Consider the following 8,877-nt stretch of genomic DNA (forward strand, 5'->3'; position numbering starts at 1 on the left):
TGATATTCACAAACATGTCAATGCAGGCTCATTAAGAGCCATCGCGATTCAGACTCAGCTCATGATATTTGTATCATTGTCGATACATGCTCATGACGTGCATACCCAAGTCGATACAGACTGAGCTTATGAAATGTATGCAGGCTAATAGCAGAAATACCTATGACGCTAACGGCTGATATCATAACATTTAAACCCTTGTCAGTACACTCTGAGATCATGATCCCATACGATGCAGGATGAGTTCGTTATATTCATACTTATGTCGCTACGGAGCTCATAATATTTATATCACTATCGATATATGTTCATAACATTTATACTCATGTCGATACAGGAAGAACTCATGATATTTGTAACCATATTAATATAGGATGAGCTTACGGTCTTTATGCTGATGTTGATACAAGCTGAGTCATCCATATCTATATATGGCGATATAGGCTGATACGAGATAATGTTATTCACGCCCTAGTCGATACAGGCTAAACTAAGATCATGTTTTTAATACCGAAGTTGATCCAAGCTAAACTCATAATAACATAACCCTATCACAAGAGGGTGTGCTCATAATAGGTATACGCGTATCAACGGAGACTGAGATATTGATCTTTCTAACCATGGCATACAGGATGTGTTCATTATATTTATACCCATGTCATTACAGGTTGAGCAGATAATATTTATATCCTTGCTATTATAGGCTCACTGCGTTTATACTCATGTCGATGAAGCCTGAGCTCCTGATCTTTATACTAATGGTAATACAGCTGAATTCACATCGATAAGCTGCAATCAAGATATTTAAATCCATATCGATATAGGCTGATGTGAGAGCATGCTATTTATACCAGTATTGATACAGCCTAATGTGAACTCAAGATTTTTTTTTTCATGTCTATGAAGGCTTTTCTCACCCATGCGACAGAGAAATCTAGCTGTATTGCTAACCTAACTTTTCTTACCAGAACTACTTTTAAAATAGAAACCCTTGTTGAAACAAGATGGCCGCTATCGCTTAGCCGGCTTGAAGCAGCTGTTCTGTTTTTTAGTGTCGTTTTCATGATATTTGTGCTTGTTGCCTGTTTTCATCTTCGTTATTGTGTTCATTATGTATTGGCTGATAGATTCGTATGTGTTTCTTCATCTCCTTGTTTAGGAAACAATAACAATTATACTTTTTCTCAGCTGTCTTACTCCACTGTTTTTGAACAAACCACAATCACTTGATACTCGCCAGTCAACCCGCTTATGCTACGATGGACCCTCATTAATTGCTTTAAATGATCACTCCTTGGCTCTCCATCTACATTGTACTCTAGACTAAACGAACTGGGACTACATTCGTCATTACTTAAATCTAAACAGAAGCGAAAAAGGATACGTTGTTTCGAAGCTGACCGGCGTAGAACAGAAAGAAGAATCCCGGTTACCTCCCTTATTTCGGCTCAACAAATTAAAAACATTTCGACCGTTAATTTAGATAACCTAACTAAAATCCCTATTAATTCGTCAACCTTTGTGTCAACTATCCTAGAAATACCTCTAAACATTGCGTTATTCAATGCCCAGTCAGTAGGACCACCGAAAAAGCGCACAGAAATAGTTGATTTTATCAAGGACCAAAATGTTGACGTATTTTTCCTGTCAGAAACCTGGCTAAAAACATCAGGCCATTAACCCAAGTGTGCGGATCTCACACCCACTTGTTACTCCATCAAGTGGTTCCCCCGTAATTCTCGCGGAGGTGGAATTGCCGTCATCTCAATGAACTCCATGATAAAACGTCTTAAACATTCACTTTCGACCACACATCGTTTGAACTAGTCCAAATCATACTCACACTGGAGCAGAGGTCAGTCCATTGTTTCTGCCTATACCGCCCTCCTCCTAGTAGAAAAAACAAGCTGGCTGACTCTCTTTTTGGAGCAGTTTCCGAATCTCCTGGACTAAGGAAATTCGATAGGTGGTAACCTGATTATTCTTGGAGATTTCAACTTTCACTTTGACTGTCCCGCAAACTCGAATACATCAAAACTCATAGATTCCATTAATGTTTTCAACCTCAAATAGTCAGTTAACAAACCCACCCATAAACATGATCACATTTTAGACTGGATTCTTCATAGACCTGATGATAACATTCTACGGTCCTCCCTGGTATCTGGTGACCATGCATCAGATCACCTCTGCATTATATGCCATCTGGACGTTGTTGTTGTTGTAGGGTTTAACGCCATTTTTCAGCACACGATAGGCTATACATGGCGGCCAGTATTAATGGTGGAGGAAGAACCCGGGAAAATCGCGGAAAGAACCACCGACCCTCGAGAAGCTACTGGCAAGCTTTCTCACATACCCACATTGCCCGAATCCGAGACTCGAACCTACGCAGACAGAGGTGAGATGGCAGTGATCCGTAACGGAGAGCGCTTTAGACCACTCGGCCACTCGGGGCCCCCCATCTGGACGTATCAGTCCCTAAACTTTTATCTGCTACTAAGAGAAACCTCCGTATGATAAATAGAACCAAACTAATACACGACATCCAAGCTAACCTAACAAGTTGCTTACCTCCTACCGCAGAACAACTCGATAACTGCCTGCGTTCATTGCTTGACAAACATGCCCCAGCTACCAAGTGCAGAGTATCAATTCAAAAGTGTTCTCCATGGTATAGTTGTGTTTGGGACCAGCTTCGCACTGCTAAAAGAGACCACCGTAAAGCTGAGAGGCTCTGGGTTTCCACCAGACACACTATTCACAAGCAAATCGCTAAGAAGAATGTCACAAATATAGTCCATGCAGCTAAATCAGCTCATTACACTACTAAGATCATGGAAAGTTTCAGCTGCAAAGAGCTCTTCGAGATTACTAACAAGCTAAAGCAAATTTTTTCCGTGACAAAGCACAAACCATTATAGATAAGCTTGACACCACAATTTTAATTGACTCGTCAGCATACAGTTGGCATACATAATTTGAGCGGCAACCATTAGCAGCATTTGATCCTGTCTCAATGGATTTTGTACGTACAATCGTGATGAAGAGTGCACCAAAGTCATGTGAACTTGATCCAATTCCAACATCGCTGCTGCTTGAGTGCTTAGATCCAGTATTGCCTTCACTAACTGGTGTCATTAATACCTCTCTTTCATCCGGGTAATTCCCATCAGTTTTCACAACTGCCATTATAAAGCCTCTGCTGAAGAAACCAACACTAGACCATAACGATTTAAAGAACTACCGCCCAGTTTCTAATATCCCATTCATATCACAAGTCTTTTTAGCAATGTACCATCTGCATATCGCCCTTGCCACAGTACTGAAACTACTCTTCTAAAAGTAGTTAATGACATTCTGTCTGCATTGGATAGCGGACAGATTACAGTGCTCACCTCCTTGATTTGTCGGCAGCATTTGACACAATAGACTATGACATATTACTTCACTGACTCCAGCATGTCTTTGGCATTCATTATACATCCTTACTGTGGTTCAAGTCCTACTTCGTCAACAGGACTCAAATTGCATCTGCCAATGTAATACACTCCAGCCCAGTTGATCTATGTTGTGGTGTTCCAAAGGGGTCTATTCTTGGACCTGTTGACTTCATTCTGTACACTCAGCTACTCATGTGTGATAGATGATCACCCAGTGTCTCACCAATTGTACGCTGATGACATCCAAATATACAAATCTAGCCACCCAACTAAATTTGATGCTACCATCCAAGGTGTAAAGAGGTGTATTCTGATGTGAAATCATGGATGACATGAAACAAGCTGCAGATGAATGATGATAAGACTGAGGCCATTCTGATCACAACACCAAGACTTTCTCATTCACATCCTTTACATCAAACAATACATATCAACAACGCCAACATTAAATTCACACAGTCAGTACGAAACCTAGGTGTTACTCTGGACAGTACTCTCACACTGCACCAACATGTCATGAACATATGCAAGGCTGCATATCTTGAGCTGAGACGCATCAGCTCAATTCGCAAATATGTTTCTGTTGATGCCACTAAAATACTTGTGTGTTCATTAGTACTTTCAAGACTGGGCTATTGTAACTCCATTCTGTCTGGTTCATCTCAATATCTGCTCCAGAAACTTCAAAAGTTCAAAACACAGCTGCTCGGATCATACTTAGAGTACCACGATCAGAGCACACCTCCCCACTGCTATGTACCCTACACTGGCTATCCATTCGATCCAGAATCAAACACAAAATTTGTTCTCTGTGCTACGTTTCATTGTCGGACTCTAGTCCAACATACCTATCCGATCTCACCCATGTGTACACACAAGCAAGATACTTATGCTCCTCTTCTGACAATCGTACAGTCAATATTCCCACTATGAAAACAAAGTCATATGGACAGCGTTCTTTTGTATACCAAGGCCTAGCAACGTGTAATGAATTGCCCACTGAACTTAGACACAAAGACACAGAGATCAGATTCAAGAGGGATTTCGAAACTGACTTATTTCGACTGCAAGAACAAACTTATAGACCGAATAATGTTTCCTACCTGTTGTATTCTCAACATGTTTTTTATTTTTTTAAATGTTTTTCTAATTTCATAGTGTTTGTTTTTGTAATAAGATTGTTATATTTTTTATCTTAGAGGTGTTGTCTAATGTTGTAAAGCGGTTAGAGCTTCTAAAGATTAGGCCCTGTGTAAAGTCCTCATTATTATTATTATTATTATTATTATTATTATTATTATTTTTGTTGTTGTTGTCTTATGCTCTACATGTAGTAGTTGTACTAAAATCAAACAACAAAAACAGCAACAAATCTATAACAAAAACATAGTAATGTAATGTAAATCCATATTTGAGAACACACCATAAAATATTTCGAAAGAGACAAAAACATAAATTCATACGATGTCGAACATTTTGGTATTATGGTATTTCGTTTCACACGGCATGGTCAGTTGTATCTGTATGCAGGCATAGCGCAGTACATTTTCCAGGTCAGCGTCAATAAATGAAGCTAAAGCTACCTGACTAGTTTTAATTCCTTTATGTGAAATAAATGATATACTGTTAGCTGCATTAAATGACGCTGACCTGAAAAACTATAACAGAAAACACTGATCCTTGCACATAGACTATAGACCTATGCACTTCATAGCCTCCACACTCTCTTAACAACTACGGAAAACTGAGTAACAGCCATAACAATGTTATATAAAACATGCTTTATTCTATATTTGTTAAGGATCACCGCTGTGCCCTGGTAGAATACAAAATATACCTACACTATTTCACGACAAATAATGCATTTACCAGCCAGAAGGAATCATTTATCCATCATCACATTAATTCATTAGCAAATTTCACTGTAGAACGTGCCATATTTCCAGGACAGAAAAAACAATGTTCAAAGAATCCGTGAACTTGAAAGTTTTGCACATGGTTATCAGCAGAGTCCGTTTTTCGAGGGTCTATTATACAATGGGATACTTTTACAATCAATATTAAGGACAACACAAGTGTATCACACACAGCTTCACCTCCTCCAAAGAAAAGAACAGTTATATACTAGAGTAACAGATCTCTAATGACCCATGAATAATCTAAAGAAAGATTAATTGATTGATTGATTGATTATTTTTAACGGCACATCAGCACTGTCAACATTTTGTGACACGATTGAAATTCACATCGAATAACTCAGAAAGTTGTAATCAACTGTCTACACTATTTGAGTTGATGGAATCTCTGTATAAGGCCCACGATACATCCACTGGGCCTGACGAAATGCATTACCAGTTTTTGAAATACCTTCCAGATACTCCATTAACAGTTCTTCTTGAAATATTGAATGATTTATGGATTACTGGTAATGTACCAAACATTTGGAAGAGGCAACAGTAATACCAGTTCCCAAACCAGGTAAAGCTAGCGCAGATCATAAAAGCTATTGACCTATCTTATTGACAAGCTATGCATGCAAAACAATGGAACGAATGATCAATTCTCGGCTTGTATGGTACCTGAAAACTAACAATTTAATATATCCTTTCCAAAGTGGCTTTCGGTAAAGCTGGAGCACCAATGATCATCTGTTTGGACTGGAACCTTTATTCGCGTTACATTTATCAAGAAGGAACATTTAGTAGCGGTTTTCGTTGATTTAGAGAAGGCACATGACACGACATGAAAATACGGGCACTAAATGACATGCATGAACTAGGTCTAAAACGCCTTCTACCCTCTTTCATATCAAACTATCTCTCAGACAGAGAATCCAAAGTACTATTGGGCTCTACTCTCTTAGATCTGCACGAGAAAGAGATGGGTATGCCCCTGGGGCAGCATTGTATCTGTTAAGAAGATATCACGATGAACCTAAACTCACGCTGGACCGAACAACGATTCCAGTTGTTCGTTATTCGTGTAGGGAAACACAGGTTTTAGGTATTATCTTCGATATAAAACTGACTTTTATTCCACATCTAAAAAACTTGAAAGCTAAATGTTTAAAATCTCTTAACCAACTTAAAAGTAATAGCGCACACTGATTGGGGTGCTGCTAGAAAAGTCGTCTTCAATTTATATGGAACGTTTATTCGCTTGAAATTGGACTATGGTTGCGTTGTTTATAGTTCAGCCAGAAAGTCATATTTTGAGAATGCTTGATCCAATTCATCATCAAGAAATATGAATCACTTTGGGAGAGTTTAAGATATCCCCGTGTGAAAGACTCCTCGCTGAAGCGAACGAACCACCTTTATCACATCGATGAGAATTACTTTCGGCACAGTATACTCTCAAATTAAAATCAAACCATCTGAACTCTGCTTTTGCGGCTGTTTTTCATCCCAAATACAAACCCTTATACGAAAATAAACCAAACGCGATACCTTCCTTTGGCATGAGAATATCATCCAGCCTTGACACAATACAAATTGATCTTTCTAAAATTCAGAAAAGGTCCTTCTCCGGAACACAACCCAGGCTACCTACACATCCATATGTACTTTTTACGCTACACGAATAACGAAAATCCGAGACAAACCCATCCATCTTCATGAACTCTTCAAAGAATTTTAAAACTACAGAATGATTTATACCGACGGTTACATGATGAAGAAAAGGCTGCTGCAGCTTTCGATTGTGGAAATCACATAAGTTTGTTTACCAAATGGTACATCATTTTTTTAAGCCGAAATCAGAGCAATATACCTTGCTCTGCACTATATAGAAAACAAACGTATTTTAAACAGTATCATCTTCTCCAACTCCCTATCAAAACTTCAGTCACTACACAATATAAAACTGGAGAACTCATTATTGAAAAATATACTTGTCAAAAATACCGAGCTGCATGTCTCCCACAATATAATATACTGTTGCTTACCCAGCCATATTGGTACTAAAGGTAATGAAACAACAGTTCACGCGTATAAAATCGCCCTAACTCAAAAACCATCTGATATTAAAATACCGTATCATGATTTTAAACCTAGTATCAGAATGTCATTACGTCAAAAAATCTGAAGACTACCAGAGTGTCTTTCTTACGATGAACCATTCACTGTTAAGGACTTTATTATAGAGTGTTTCGAGGAGCAACCTACACACGATCAGTATTAAAATATGTTTGACATGAAGGAACTTTTTGATAAAATATCCATCACTTTTATTATACAATTCCTGAAAACAGTAAACATTTACTCTAAACTGTAAGTTTTATGCCATTACCTAGAGCGAATTTGTAATCTTTTTTGCAATACCTTACGACCTGTCTTCATTAACGTACACCATTTACTTCCCCCGTTGATCGGGAACGTTTATTTTCACCGATACTATGTTATGGGTTTAATTGCAACGATTCGGTTTTGATATCGCTAGTCGATATGAGATTTTTTATAATTTTTAAACAATTATACATATATCATTTTGTATGGCGCAAAATAGCATAACAGTGCTGCTGCGATGTTATAATACAACCAACCAATCAATCAATCAATGAATCGACAACGGTGAATGTTGTAAAAGGTACGTATATTCTCATCTTTAGTCAAAGGTTGTATTCTTCTCAAAACATATTTTAGCTATGTTAATGGACAAAACTAAGTTTCTATTCGAAATCGATCTGCCTCGAGATGAGCTAAAATGACTACTTCAAGACTCTGATAAAAGTGTAACCTTATTTCTATTTAAAGTCTGCAATGTCTATAACTGGCTGTGATAAATTCGTCTTAAGGATATTTTTCCTATCGTTTTTATACGCCTCCTTTTGCAGGTTTTTAAGCAATTTGGACTAAAACATCTAACCAGGGTAACTAACCAGATAAAGTTAGAATTAAGTCGTCGAATTTTCTTTTATTAGTCGTTCTCCATGTAGATTCCATAGAACAGACGAAGTTTAATCATTGGTCACCGCAAATCAGTAAGACTATGATATCCATTTAACTCGCTTTATTCAGAATAAATCAGGAGGTTGAAGTTAGAGCAATCCACACCATTAACTAGTATCCAATACAGCTCAAGTAGACTTGCACCGGCTTACGTCATTAACAGTAAATAAAGACGGGAGAGATAACAGATTAAAACCAATAGCAGTAATTGAACATGAAGATCAACTATAAGCATATTTTATTAAGGAAAAACTAATTGCAACCATAACTCAGAGATCATCCTTGTAAATATTGATGAAAAGGATTATATATAGACATTGAGAAAACCGGTATAAATTAATTATATTGTTGTAGTTGTTAACGTCATTAATCAGCAGACAGCATACCTTGTGGAGGAAGAACCGTAGAAATACCTGAAGAAGCACCGAACCATGGGAATCTAACAGCAAGGTTTCTCAGACACTCACGCTGGCGGTGTAAGAGAC

Source organism: Sinohyriopsis cumingii, chromosome 8, assembly GCF_028554795.1.
Source record: "Sinohyriopsis cumingii isolate HCF-2022 chromosome 8, ASM2855479v2, whole genome shotgun sequence".
In the NCBI taxonomy this organism is placed as follows: Eukaryota; Metazoa; Mollusca; class Bivalvia; order Unionida; family Unionidae; genus Sinohyriopsis; species Sinohyriopsis cumingii.